We start from the raw sequence: 15,461 nt of genomic DNA on the forward strand, positions 1-15,461 counted from the left end.
ATCAGGGCGCCTGCTGCGGGTGTCGCTCCCGCACCCGCTCCGCCCCTCTTCCGGAGGGCGTGAGCGGGTGCGGGAAGACGACCCCGGGTGCTGGGGACCCCGATCCCCGGCGTCCATGTTGGGATCGGGGCCCCAGGAGCGATGGCGGCGGCGAGGGACAGTCCTGTGATGAAGCAACAGCAGGAGGTGAGTTACAGCCTCCTGCTGTTGCTTAGCAACAGCTCCCAGCATGCAAAAAGGGCATGCTGGGAGCTGTAGTTATGCAACAGCAGGAGGCAGACCACCACAACTCCCAGCATTCCCTTATGGGCATGCTGGGACTTATGGTTTTGCAACAGCTGGAGGCACATTTTTTCTATGGAAAAGTGTACCTTCAGCTGTTGTATAACTACAACTCCCAGCTTGCACAAACAGCTAAAGTGCATGCTGGGAGTTGTAGTGGTGCATCTGCTGGTTGCATAACTACAACTCCCAGCATGCCCGTTGGCTGTCGGTGACTGCTGAGAGTTGTAGTTTTGCAACAGCTGAAGGCACACTGGTTGTGAAACTTAGTTTTTTTTTTACCTAACTCATTGTTTCACGACCGGTGTGCCTCCAGCTGTTGCAAACTACAACTCCCAGCAGTCACCTTACACCATGCACCGTACATGCTGGGAGTTGTAGTTTTGCAACAGCTGGAGGCACACTGGTTTTGAAACACTGAGTAAGGTCACAAACTCCGTGATACATAACCAGTGTGCCTACAGCTGTTGCAAAACTAAAACTCTCAGCATGTACAGTCTCTCAGCGCATGCTGGGAGTTGTAGTTTTGCAACAGCTGGATGTCCCCCCCAATGTGAATGTACAGGGTACACTCACATGGGCGGAGGATTACAGTAAGTATCGGGCTGCAAGTTTGAGCTGCAGCAAATTTTCTGCAACAGCTCAAACTGCCAGCGAGAAACTTCTGTGAACCCCCGCCCGTGCGACTGTACCCTAAAAACACTACACTACACTAACAAAAAATAAAATAAAAAGTAAAAAACACTACATATACACATACCCCTACACAGCCCCCCTCCCCTCCCCAATAAAAATGAAAAACGTCTGGTACGCCACGGTTTCCAAAACGGAGCCTCCAGCTGTTGCAAAACAACAACTCCCAGTATTGTCGGACAGCCGTTGACTGTCCAGGCATGCTGGGAGTTTTGCAACAGCTGGAGGCACCCTGTTTGGGAATCACTGGCGTAGAATACCCCTATGTCCACCCCTATGCAATCCCTAATTTAGGCCTCAAATGCGCATGGCGCTCTCACTTTGGAGCCCTGTCGTATTTCAAGGCAACAGTTAAGGGTCACATATGGGGTATCGCCGTACTCGGGAGAAATTGGGCTTCAAATTTTGGGGGGTATTTTCTGCTTTAACCCTTTGTATAAATGTAAATTTTTTGGGAAACCAAGCATTTTAGGTAAATTTTTTTATTTTTTTTTACATATGCAAAAGTCGTGAAACACCTGTAGGGTATTAAGGTTCACTTAACCCCTTGTTACATTCCGCGAAGGCTCTAGTTTCCAAAATGGTATGCCATGTGGGGTTTTTTTGCGGTCCTGGCACCATAGGGGCTTCCTAAATGCGGCATGCCCCCAGAGCAAAATTTGCTTTCAAAAAGCCAAATGTGACTCCTTCTCTTCTGAGACCTGTAGTGCGCCAACAGAGCACTTTTCACCCCCATATGGGGTGTTTTCTGAATCGGGAGAAATTGGGCTTCAAATTTTGGGGGGTATTTTCTGCTTTAACCCTTTGTATAAATGTAAATTTTTTGGGAAACCAAGCATTTTAGGTAAATTTTTTTATTTTTTTTTACATATGCAAAAGTCGTGAAACACCTGTAGGGTATTAAGGTTCACTTTACCCCTTGTTACGTTCCCCGAGGGGTCTAGTTTCCAAAATGGTATGCCATGTGGTTTTTTTTTGCTGTCCTGGCACCATAGGGGCTTCCTAAATGTGGCATGCCCCCAGAGCAAAATTTCCTTCAAAAAAGCCAAATGTGACTCCTTCTCTTCTGAGACCTGTAGTGCGCCAGCAGAGCACTTTTCACCCCCATATGGGGTGTTTTCTGAATCGGGAGAAATTGGGCTTCAAATTTTGGGGGGTATTTTCTGCTATTACCCTTTTTAAAAATGTAAAACTTTAGGGAAACCAAGCATTTTAGGTAAAAAAAATATATATTTTTTTTACATATGCAAAAGTCGTGAATCACCTGTGGGGTATTAAGGTTCACATTACCCCTTGTTACGTTCCCCGAGGGGTCTAGTTTCCAAAATGGTATGCCAAGTGGTTTTTTTGCTGTTCTGGCACCATAGGGGCTTCCTAAAGGTGACATGCCCCCCAAAAACCATTTGTCGCTCCTTCCCTTCTGAGCCCTCTACTGCGCCCGCCGAACACTTTATATAGACATATGAGGTATATGCTTACTCGAGAGAAATTGGGTTTCAAATACAAGTAAAAATTTTCTCCTTTTTACCCCTTGCAAAAATTCAAAAATTGGGTCTACAAGAACATGCGAGTGTAAAAAATTAAGATTGTGAATTTTCTCCTTCACTTTGCTGCTATTCCTGTGAAACCCGTAAAGGGTTAAAACGCTTACTGAATGTCATTTTGAATACTTTCGGGGGTGCAGTTTTTATAATGGGGTAATTTATGGGGTATTTCTAATATGAAGACCCTTCAAATCCACTTCAAACCTGAACTGGTCCCTGAAAAAAAGCGAGTTTCAAAATTTTGTGAAAAATTGGAAAATTGCTGCGGAACTTTGAAGCCCTCTGGTGTCTTCCAAAAGTAAAAACTCATCAATTTTATGATGCAAATATAAAGTAGACATATTGTATATGTGAATAAAAAAAAAAAATATTTGGAATATCCATTTTCCTTACAAGCAGAGAGCTTCAAAGTTAGAAAAATGCAAAATTTTCAAATTTTTCATCAAATTTTGGGATTTTTCACCAAGAAAGGGTGCAAGTTAACAAAAAATTTTACCACTACGTTAAAGTAGAATATGTCACGAAAAAACAATCTCGGAATCAGAATGATAACTAAAAGCATTCCAGAGTTATTAATGTTTAAAGTGACAGTGGTCAGATTTGCAAAAAATGGCCGAGTCCTTAAGGTGAAAAAGGGCTCAGTCCTTAAGGGGTTAAGCATCAAAAACATGAGGCTATCCTCATCCCAATCATTCAGTGTATCTTTCTACCTTCAGAACCATACAGTGTGTGTACACATTCCCATTGTGTAGGGCAACACGGCGACTTTGGCATGACACAATGATCGTATGATGTTACACGTAATTTTAGTGAATAGTGTTGCATGGGACAACGCATGACTATGATGTCGCAAAATATCTACTTTTTAAGATATTTTGGTCCCATTGTCTCAAATCACAAGGGTCTTTGCCATCATTGACCTCAATGCAAATCACAAGGGACTTTGCCAGCATTGACATGCGACTGTTGCTTTGGACTGCTTGCAATTTGGCTATTTATTCAACAGACAAATCTTGCTTTTCAGGATATATCTAAATGTTATGAAAACAGGGGCAAACATTCCGCACATCTCGGAGCTAGGACCACTCAGAAATGTGCCATCTTATAGACGGTAATGTGTTTCCTGACAGAAATTTGCATAAAGAATAGACATATTTATTCTTTCTGCGGACACTGGAATCAGAATTTTCACAGAAATTCCACCAGGTGCACAGTGCAGCATAATCCTGTTAAAATCAATGGGACTCTGCTGCAGCGGAATATTCTGTCGGAATTCCACACCGATATTCCGCCATGTGAACATACCCTAATAAAGTTGTGTGACAGCAAGCGGTAGACAAGTTATTTTGGTTGTGCGACTTGGATGTGATTTGCTATTATCACACTGGTGCCGTGCTGTACAGCGTCCATTGCTGCTGCACCGCCATGTCTGTGGGGTGGCGCGGCCCATGGTCTTGTTCGGGCGGCATTGGGCCTGCTCTGCCAGTGGGACATTTCCCCTGTGGGCACTGGTGTTGTGGCTGTGGTGGTCGCCACTCAGTTTGGTGCCATTATATGCTAGGGATGTTAGGGACCCGCTACTTACAGGTTGCCGTGACGTGGCTAGCAGGCTTGCACTTCATGATCAGTAAAGGGTTACTCCGGTGGAAAACTTTTTTTTTTTTAAATCAACTGGTGCCAGAAAGTTAAACAGATTTGAAAATTACTTCTATAAAAATTGTTTAATCCTTCCAGTACTTATTAGCTGCTGAATACTACAGAGGAATTCTTTTATTTTTGCAACACAGAGTTCTCTGCTGATATCATGTGCCCAGTGCTCTCTGCTGACATCTCTGTCCATTTAAGAACTGTCCAGAGTAGGAGAAAAAAAAACATAGCAAACATATGCTGCTCTGGACAGTTCCAAAAATGGACAGAGATGTCAGCAGAGAGCACTGTGCTTGTGATGTCAGCAGAGCGCACTGTGTTCCAAAAAGAAAATAATTTTCCTCTGTAGTATTCACCAGCTGATAAGTACTGGAAGGATTAAGATTTTTTAATAGAAGTAATGTACAAATCTGTTTAACATTCTGGCACCAGTTGACTAAAAAAAAAAAAAAAGTTTTCCACTGGAGTACCCCTTTAAGTACACTATCGACCTGTTAGTTTAATAAATATTGCTGAGAAGCCTTAGATCAAGGTGCATGTTGAAGATGTGCGGACATGTCTGTTTTTTTTCTCTATTTGATTTGCTAATTTGCAATGTGCGTCAGCATATAGCCCTAGTCTTATAGTTTCGATCATAGGTGAATGGAAGTAGATTTGAGAGGGAAAAAGAACCTCAGAACTTACTAAATGTTCTGCCTGGAAACAAAATAAACCCACAGATCTAAACAAAACAAATACCAAGGGAAGCATAGGGCTTCATAAGATATTGATGAATATACAGTGATCCCTCAACTTACAAAGGCCTCAACATACAATAGTTTCAACATACAATGTTTTTTTCTGGACCATTGTAACTTGAAACCAGACTCAACATACAATGCTACGGACAGTCCAGATCTGTCAAATGTGTCACAACTGGAGGAACTGACCAATCAGAATGGGCATTTTACTGGTAAATCACCTCAATTTCTGAAGTGCATGCACTGACTGGCTGTCTGGTAGCGCCCCCTACAGTACAGGGTGGTACTACAAGTTCTGTACTACTCCTTACCTGTGCCAGGGTTAGCTGCTCCTTTGGGCACCAAGTAAGGGTGGCTCCATTTGGGACACTGTGTGTACTGTACAGGACCCTGAAGAAGCTCCTGTCCTCTTCATAAACCATTGTTTCCCAACCAGGGTTCCTCCAGCTGTTGCAAAACTACAAGTCCCAGCATGCCCGGACAGCCAACGGCTGTCCGGGCATGCTGGGAGTTGTAGTTTTGCAACAGCTGGAGGCACCCTGGTTGGGAAACACTGACATAGACAGTGATTTACAGCTTCCAGCCGCTCTTTTTTACTTTTATATGTAAGGACTTGTTTTATCTGTATTAGTTATCTACTTATTTTTCTTTAAACGGGTACTACCGTGGAAAACTTTTTTTTTTTAAATCAACTGGTGCCAGAAAGTTAAACAGATTTGTAAATCACTTCTATTAAAAATTCTTAACCCTTCCAGTACTTTTTAGGGGCTGTAAACTAAAGAGAAATCCGAAAAAGAAATGCATTTCCTGTGATGTCCTGACCACAGTGCTCTCTGCTGACCTCTGCTGTCCATTTTAGGAACTGGAGAAAATCCCCATAGCAAACATATGCTTCTCTGGACAGTTCCTAAAATGGACAGCAGAGGTCAGCAGAGAGCACTGGTCAGGACATCACAGGAAATGCCTTTCTTTTTCAGATTTCTCTTTAGTATACAGCCCCTAAAAAGTACTGGAAGGGTTAAGATTTTTTAATAGAAGTGACTTACAAATCTGTTTAACTTTCTGGCACCAGTTGATTTAAAAAAAAAAAAAAAGATTTCCACAGTAGTACCCCTTTAATCCTCACTTTATCCTCACATTTTTGGATGACATTTTGGTGGCTTCAGAACCAATTACAGGTTTCCATAGAGTTATGGTCTCAACTAGAGATGAGCAAACTTACAGTAAATCCGATTCGTCACGAACTTCTCGGCTCGGCAGTTGATGACTTATCCTGCGTAAATTAGTTCAGCCTTCAGGTGCTCCGGTGGGCTGGAAAAGGTGGATGCAGTCCTAGGAAAGAGTCTCCTTCCAGCCTATGGGAGCCCCTGAAAGCTGAACTAATTTATGCAGGATAAGACATCAACTGCCGAGCTGAGAAGTTCGTGACGAATCGAATTTACTGTAAGTTTGCTCATCTCTAGTCTCAACATACAATGGTTTCAACATACAATGGTCGTCCTGGACCCAATTAATATTGTAACTTGAGGGATTACTGTATCTACATTTTACAGCACATGGTTAGCCTAGATTTCTTTGCAGGAATACTGACTAGGCAAAGTGCAGCATTTCCACTTACAAATAACCCCGGAGCAACCAGTAAAGTGTGTTGTAACTTTAGTTTGCTGTCTTGCTTTTCCTGCAAGGTTCCACCAATCACAGCTATTAAACCATTAGCAACATAAGGCAGGAAGCGAAGTGCTGCCTGTTGTTTCAGCCTCAAATTTCCAGCACATTCCTTCCTGTGAATCAATAGCGAAAAGAAAAAAAAATATATAAAAATAAAGCAAACTACTTCCAGGAGCTAAATGAGAGCCTCGGAATAACTGCAGCGGTCTGAGATCATTTGTGGAGCTGTCTCTTTGGTAACCGGCCGGTGAATCAGTGGCTCGCTGGTAAGTGTAATGTGATCTAAGAGTGAGGTGTGTGTGAAATACTGGGTAAAAGGCTTGCTGTCAAACTCTGCACTTCATATTATTGTTATCTGCGCTTTCTCTTCTATGTGAATTATAGTAATATAAAATCTGGATTGCATTTAGTGAAAAGATACATTTTGTGCCATATATTTTTGGATTGCCCTGTATATTGCTTTATTTCTGCAAGAAAACAGTAGTAACTGATTGTAACAGAGGGTTGGTAAATGTTGTATATATATGCAGGGAGATATTTGCAGAGCAATTGTGTCGAGACTTGGCACAGGGAGTATGTGCTCTGTTTATTTGCTTTGTGTGGACTTTTGTACTTAAAGGGGTACTCCAGTGGACAGGGCTGGTTTTAGGCTTAGTGTGGCCCTGGGCAAAATCATAGGTGGGGCCCCAAAAGTCGTAATAGTGCACTTACCACATTTGCACAATTTTGGACACTTCAAATACCATAAAAAAGCAATTGAAAAAGTCCCATCAAAACAAAAATGGTAGCGATAAAAACTGCAAATCACAGTGCAAAAAATGACCCTCATACATCCCCATATACAGTAAAATAAAAGAGCAATAGGGATCAGAATAGTACAATTTTATTTTTTTGTATAGTTCCCCCACATAAGGGTTGCAGTATAGTTCCCCCCCACATTAGGTTGACAGTATAGTTCCCCCCCCATTAAGTTTGCAGCATCGTTCCCCCACATTAGGTTGGCAGTATAGTTGCCCCACATTAGGTTGTATTTCCCCCACATTAGGTTGGCAGTGTAGTTCCCCCACATTAGGTTGGCAGTATAGTTCCCCCACATTAGGTTGTAGTTCCCCCACAGTAGGTAGGCAGTATAGTTCCCCCCACATTAGTTTGGCACTATAGTTCCCCCCCCACATTAGGTTGGCAGTATAGTTCCCCCACATTAGGTTATAGTTCCCCCACATTAGGTTGGCAGTATAGTTCCCCCACATTAAGTTGTAGTTCCCCCACATTAGGTTGACAGAATAGTTCCCCCACATTAGGTTGTAGTTCCCCCACATATGGTTGGCAGTATAGTTCCCCCACATTAGGTTGACAGTATAGTTCCCCCACATTAGGTTGTAGTTCCCCCACATTAGGTTGGCAGTATAGTTCCCCCACATTAGGTTGTAGTTCCCCGACAAATGGTTTGCAGTATAGTTTCCCCCACATTAGGTTGGCAGTATAGTTCCCCCCACATAAGGTTGGCAGAATAGTCCCCCCCACATTAGATTGGCAGTATAGTTCCCCCACATTAGGTTATAGTTCTCCCACATTGGGTTGTCAGCATAGTTCCCCCACATTAGGTTGACTGTATAGTTCCCCCACATTAGGTTGGCAGTATAGTTCCCCCACATTAGGCTGGCAGTATAGTTCCCCCCACATTAGTTTGGCACTATAGTTCCCCCCCCACATTAGGTTGGCAGTATAGTTCCCGCACATTAGGTTGTAGTTCCCTCACATTAGGTTGGCAGTATAGTTCCCCCACATAAGGTTGGCAGTATAGTTCCCCCCACATTTGGTAGGCAGTGAGCCCCACAGACATACAGCCTTCAGCCATATACAGTGTATGGCTGGAGGCTGTATGTCTGTGTACTGCCCCACTTCAGTGCTCCGTCACCGCTCCTCCTCCAGAAGATGACAATGAAGATGACGTGCCACTGGTAATTAACCATGTGCGCATCCTCTCTGCTCCACTCCACTCTACTCAGCTCCCCACACCCTCATTACGTCACCTCCCACCCCCTCAATGCAAGTCTATGGGAGGGGGCGTGGCAACCATAAACACCCCCTCCCATAGACTTGCATTGAGGGGGCGGGCATGATGTCATAAGGGGGCGGGGCTAGGACCTCACGAGCCCCTGGCGCCAACTCCAGCGTTCAGAACAATTTGTTCCAAACGCTGAGCAGCCAAGTACCCCTTTACACCTAAGGTACTAACACTTTTCTTGAGTGGTTCTATTCATATTATTATTTAAACATCAACAAAATATTAAAGGGGAACTCCAACATCAGGGGCATTGCTTTCTCCTCAGCTCCTCATCACAGTCCTTCCACCTTGCCTACTGCCATCCCACAGCACTCTTGCCAGTTCCATGCTTAGAACTGTTGCAGAACAACTCATTACACAATGAACTATTCCACATTAGTCAGGTGGCTGCCCCTTATGTATTTATTCTCTGTCTGCTCCTCTGTCTGCCTGCGGCATTGCTCAGAACAAGGCAGCCCCCTGTTAATATATATATATATATATATATATATATATATATGACAGGGAGATGGTGATGTAGCTGATTATTTGTCTTGGGAGAGAGTAAGGAGTTGGGAAGCTATAGAAAGCACCACATTGGAAATTAAAGAACTATTCAAATTCCTGTCAGGGGTGAATCAAGCAAAAGCTCACTAAGCCAGTACAATTTGTGATAACAATATATTAGATAGTGTAACACTCACGTTTCAGCAAACAGGAACACTGGTGGATATGGATCCACTGGACCTGTGTGGCAGATGACCCAGACCATACCAGGGAGCGGATTCTAAGGTGCCGCTGGTTTTCACCAGAGCCCATCGCAAAGCGGGATGGACTTCCTACGGCAAGCGGCACCCAGGTCGCTACCCCTGGGACGGTGTGACCACACAGGCGACTGAGGAATTCAAGGTACAGGTTTGATACGGCAACTAGTGGTCAGGATAGCAGAAGGTCAAGGCTGGCAGCACAGTAGTGTAGCAGGAACGTAGCAAGTGGTCAGAAGGCAGGCGGCAAAGGAGCAAGGTCAGGTCACGGAGCAAAGGGTATGATACATGACAATGCAATACACAGGAACATTTTCTCTCAGGCACTAGGGCAACAAAGATCTGACAGGGAAGTGTGGGAGGTGGAGGAATGTATTAAATGAGCACAGGTGTTACTTAATTAATGGGCGCACTGGCCCTTTAAATTTCACACACGCCAGAACACAGAAGCTGAGGAGAGTGCAGGAGGAGCAGGTGTTGAGTGACGGGCATGCGGGCGCATCCCGCGATGCAAAGCCCAGCCCCGCTGGCGGCAGCAGGAGACGGGGCCATGCACTTACGGCCAGCGTGTGCGGCCGGAGCCCTAAACATGACAGTAAGTTTAATATCTTGGGGCAATAGTCTTATCTAAATACAAATTTCTAAAACCGGAATATCCCTGTAATGCTAAGTTTCCACTTTTGGAAAACTGCCACTGCAGTTTTTAAGCCAAAGCCAGAAACGTATTCAAAAGGAATAGGACATATAAAGGAAGGACTTAAACTTCTCCTCCCTTATGGATCCACTTCTGACTTTGGATCAAAAACTGCAGTGGCAGTATTCGAAAAACTGCCAGAAAAAACTTAGTGGAAACTTAGCCTAATTTAATTCTATGGAAAAGTTCATGTACTGAGTCACTTTGCCCTTTAATGTGTATTACTATGGCCTTGTTATCTTTCTCTTTTGTCTAATTTTAGGCTTTTTCAGATTATGTACTTTATATCGAGATCAACATTTGGCCTCAAAGACTGTTGAGAGCATAATAGATGAGTGTGTTTAAGTTGTCCTCATTTTAACAAAGTGCTTCTACTTGTTAATTTTCTTTGACCCTTGAAGCCTAAAAAAAACCACTCGAATGTATCTGAAGGCAACATAGGAGCATAGTTATATGCCAAGGATTCTAGTGAATCTTCTAGAGCACTGATCGTAGTTAAACGGTATTGTTGGTTTGCAGTATTATCTTTTTTCCAGCTTGTTTGCTTGCATTCTTTTTGTTAGTACATATATGGTTTCCTAAGTAACAACACTTCTTGTTACTGAGGCAACATCTTATGTAGTTATATGATAAGTGATGTGAAATAATGATACAATTCCTTGTTATAAATATGTTCTTTAGGCGTTTGTGAAGACCATAATAACAAACCACGTAGATTAAGATTATATATATATATATATATATATATATACACACACAAGTCATGGCCATAAATGTTGGCACTAGAAAATTAACTATTTCTCACAGAAAAGGATTGCAGAAACACATGTTTTGCTCTACACATGTTTACTCCCTTTGTGTGTATTGGAACTAAACCAAAAAAGGGAGGAAAAAAAGCAAATTGGACATAATGTCACACCAAACTCTAAAAATGGTCTGGACAAAATGATTGGCACCCTTAACTTGAAAAAAATAACTGAAATCAGTCGCTTCCCATAACCATCAATAAGGTTCTTACACCTCTCAGCCGGAATGTTGGACCACTCTTTCTTTGCAAACTGCTCCAGGTCTCTCTTATTGGAAGGCGCCTTTTCCCGACAGTAATTTTAAGATCTCTCCACAGGTGTTCAATGGGATTTAGATCTGGACTCATTGCTGGCCACTTCAGAACTCTCCAGCGCTTTGTTGTCATCCATTTCTGGGTGCTTTTTGACATATGTTTGGTGTTATTGTCCTTCTGGAAGACCCAAGATCTCGACTGCAAACCCTGCTTTCTGACACTGGGCTATACAGTGCAACCCAAAATCCGTTGGTAATCTTCAGATTTCATGATGCCTTGCACACATTCAAGTCACTCAGTGCCAGAGGCAGCAAAACAACCCCAAAACATAATTGAACCTCCACCATATTTTACTGTAGGTACTGTGTTCTTTTTTTGTAGGCCTCATTCTGTTTTCAGTAAACAGTAGAATGATGTGCTTTACCAAAAAGCTCTATCTTGATCTCATCTGTCCACAAGACGTTTTCCCAGAAGGATTTTGGCTTACTCAAGCTCATTTTGGCAAAATGTAGTCTTTTTTATGTCTCTGTTTCAGCAGTGGGGTTCTCCTGGGTCTCCTGCCATAGCGTTTCATTTCATTTAAATGTCAATGGATAGTTTGCGCTGACACTGATGCTCCCTGAGCCTGCAGGACAGCTTGAATATCTTTGGAACTTGTTTGGAGCTGCTTATCCACCATCCGGACTATCCTGCGTTGACACCTTTCATCAATTTTTATCTTCCGTCCACGCCCAGGGAGATTAGCTACAGTGCCATGGGTTGCAAACTTCTTGATAATGTTGCGCACTGTGGAAAAAGGCAAATCTAGATCTCTGGAGATGGACTTGTAACTTTGAGATTGTTGATATTTTTCCACAATTTTTGTTTTCAAGTCCTCAGACAGTTCTCTTCTCCTCTTTCTGTTGTTTATGCTTAGTGTGGCACACACAGGCACAATGCAAAGACTAAGTGAACTTCTCTCCTTTTGTATCTGCTTTCAGATGGGATTTTTATATTGCCCACACCTGTTATTTGCCCCAGGTGAGTTTAAAGGAGCATTACATGCTTGTAACAATATTATTTTTCCTCAATTTTTAAAGGGTGCAAAGAAATTTGTCCAGACCATTTTTGGAGTTTGGTGTGACATTATGTCCAATTTGCTTTTTTTTCTCCCTTTTTTGGATTAGTACCAATACACACAAAGGGAATAAGCATGTGTATAGCAAAACATGTGTTACTGCAATCCTTTTCAAATTCCTCCTTAATTCACTCCTGAGCCATGTTATGCGCCTGCAGAGCACTTTACTCCCACATATGGGGTATTACCATACTCGGGAGAAATTGCATTACAAATTTTGAGTTTTTATTTTCTTCTTTTACCTTTTGTGAAAATGAAAAGTATGGGGCAACACCAGCATGGTAGTGTAATTTATTTATAAATTTTTTACATTAACATTCTGGTGTGGCCTCCAACATTTTCTTTTCAAACGAGGTAAAATTAGAAAAAGCCCCCAAAATTTGTAACACAATTTCTTCCGAGAACAGAAATACCACATATGTGGCCCTTAAATTTTGCCTTAAAATACGACAGGGCTCCGAAGTGAGAGAGCCATGCACATTTGAGGCCTAAATGAGGGATTTGCATACCCTACAACAGTGTTGGTAGATCCTGCACAGTTGGTCTGATAGATCCTGCACACTAGGTTGCAAAAAAAATGCTTGATTTGAGAGAATTATCTTTCTGAAAAATGCCATTTAAAAGACCTGCCATGAGAGGCAACACATGTGACCACTAGAGATGTCGCGAATTGTTCGCCCGTGAACAGTTCCCGGCGAACTTACCCTGGTTGGGGACCACTGCTTAAAAGGGGTACTCCGCTGGCAAGCTTTTTTTCTTTAAAGCAACTAACTACTACAGTATTCAAAGGGCTGAAATATATCAATCTGTGTGTTTTACAACAGCTGGAGGCACCCTGGTTGGGGTACACTGCATAAAAGGGGAACTCCGCTGGCAATCTTTTTTGCTCATTGTCACACTAGTGCAAATCACATTAGGTGCGACAGTTGCGCAAATTTATAAAAAAATACCTTTTTTGGCTGTTAAATAAAATCAGCGTCACTGTTAGTTCACGTCACAGTTGCCATTTTTCCTGCCTGCAGGGCAAATTGTGTCACCCTAGTGCAAATCACATTAGGTGTGACAGTTGCGCAAATAAAAAAAAATACCTTTTTTGGCTGTTAAATAAAATCAGCCGTCCCTGTTAGTTCACATCACAGTTGCCATTTTTCCTGCCTGCAGGGCAAATTGCGTCACCCTAGTGCAAATCACATTAGGTGTGACAGTTGCGCAAATTAAAAAAAAATACCTTTTTTGGCTGTTAAATAAAATCAGCCGTCACTGTTAGTTCACGTCACAGTTGCCATTTTTCTTGCCTGCAGGGCAAATTGTGTCACCCTAGTGCAAATCACATTAGGTGTGACACTTGTGTAAATTTAACCAAAAAAATGACAGGCAGAGGAAGGCCACCCCGCAGGGGCCGTCGTGGTGCTGGGAATCCCTTTGGCCCTAGAATGGCTTGTTGGAACTGCTAGCCCACCAGCTTTTACCATACAAGCTGGTGGAGTCTGAGGCCTTTAAAAATTTGTAACTATTGGGACACCGCAGTGGAAGGTACCCGGACAAAATTTATTTGCACAAAAGGCAATCCCCAACCTTTACTCCATTGTGCAAAAGGAAATGATGGCATGTCTGGCACACAGTGTAGGGGCAAAGGTCCATCTGACCACTGATACCTGGTCTGCAAAGCATGGTCAGGGTAGGTATATCACCTACACTGCTCATTGGGTAAACCTGGTGATGGCTGCCAAGCATGGAATGTGTGGCTCTGCAGAGGAGTTGGTGACACCACCACGACTTGCAGGCAGGCCTGCTGCCACCTCCTCTACTCCTCCTACTCCATCCTTTTCCATAACATCCTTGGCCGAGTCCTCTTCCACTGCATGCGCCTTGCTCCACATCACCGGCACCCCCCAGCTCCCCAGGTGCTATTCCACATCCCGGATATGGCAGTGTCACGCCATCTTGGGGTTGACTTGCCTCAAAGCAGAGAGTCACACCGCACCAGCGCTCCTGTTGGCCCTGAACGCACAGGTGGACCAGTGGCTGATTCCGCACCAACTGGAGATTGGCAAGGTGGTTTGTGACAACGGAACAAATTTGTTGGCTGTATTGAGGTTGGGCAAGTTGACACATGTGCCGTGCATGGCACATGTGTGTAATCTGATTGTACAACGCTTTGTGCTCAAGTACCCAGGCTTACAGGGTGTCCTAAAGCAGTCCAGGAAGGTGTGTGGCCATTTCAGGTGTTCCTACACGGCCATGGCGCACTTGTCAGATATCCAGCGGCGAAACATGCCAGTGAGGCGCTTGATTTGCGACAGCCCGACACGTTGGAATTCAACACTCCTAATGTTCAACCGCCTGCTCCAACAAGAAAAAGCCATCAACGAATATTTGTATAACCGGGGTGCTAGGACATCATCTGCGGAGCTGAGAATTTTTTTGCCACGTTACTGGAGGGTCATGCGCAATGCCTGTAGGCTCATATGTCCTTTTGAGGAGGTGACAAACCTGGTCAGTCGCACCGAAGGAACCATCAGCAACATCATACCGTTTGTTTTCTTCCTGGAGCGTGCCCTGCGAAGAGTGCTGGATCAGGCAGTAGATGAGCGTGAAGAGGAAGAGTTGTGGACACCATCACCACCAGAAACAGCCTTATCAGCATCGCTTGCTGGACCTGCGGCAACACTGGAAGAGGATTGTGAGGAAGAGGAGTAAGAGGAGGAATGTGGCTTTGAAGAGGAGGAGGAAGACCAACCACAGCAGGCATCCAAGGGTGCTCCCTGTCACCTATCTGGTTCCCGTGGTGTTGTACGTGGCTGGGGGGAAGAAGATTATACCTTCAGTGAGATCACTGAGGACATGGAAAGGGACATGAGTAGCTCGGCATCCGTCCTTGTGCAAATGGGGTCTTTCATGCTGTCGTGCCTGTTGAAGGACCCTCGTATAAAAATGATGAAGGAGAACAACCTGTACTGGGTGTCCACGCTACTAGACCCCCGGTATAAACATAAAGTGCCTGACATGTTACCGCATTACAGCAAGGCGGAAAGGATTCAGGAGGTCCAAAATAAGAAGTATGCTGTACACAGCGTATAAAGGTCATGTCACAGCACAACAGGGATCTAACAGGGGAAGAGGTGAAAGTAATCCTCCTCCTCCTCCCACGAACACACCGGCAAGGACAGGAAGCTGTACAGACATGCTGTTGATGGAGGACATG

The 15,461-nt window shown here is 43.7% G+C and overlaps 1 protein-coding gene across 1 annotated transcript in view; it reads left to right on the forward strand.

Moving 5' to 3' along the window:
• The first annotated feature begins 6,578 nt into the window (after positions 1-6,578).
• Positions 6,579-15,461, forward strand: part of STS (steroid sulfatase) — a 254,228-nt gene continuing 245,345 nt past the window's right edge. The window contains exon 1 of the mRNA XM_056558853.1: positions 6,579-6,840. The gene's annotated coding sequence lies outside the window, so the exon portion shown is untranslated. The remainder of the gene's footprint in view (positions 6,841-15,461) is intronic.

The sequence above is a fragment of the Hyla sarda genome, chromosome 2 (assembly GCF_029499605.1).
Source record: "Hyla sarda isolate aHylSar1 chromosome 2, aHylSar1.hap1, whole genome shotgun sequence".
Classification (NCBI taxonomy): Eukaryota; Metazoa; Chordata; class Amphibia; order Anura; family Hylidae; genus Hyla; species Hyla sarda.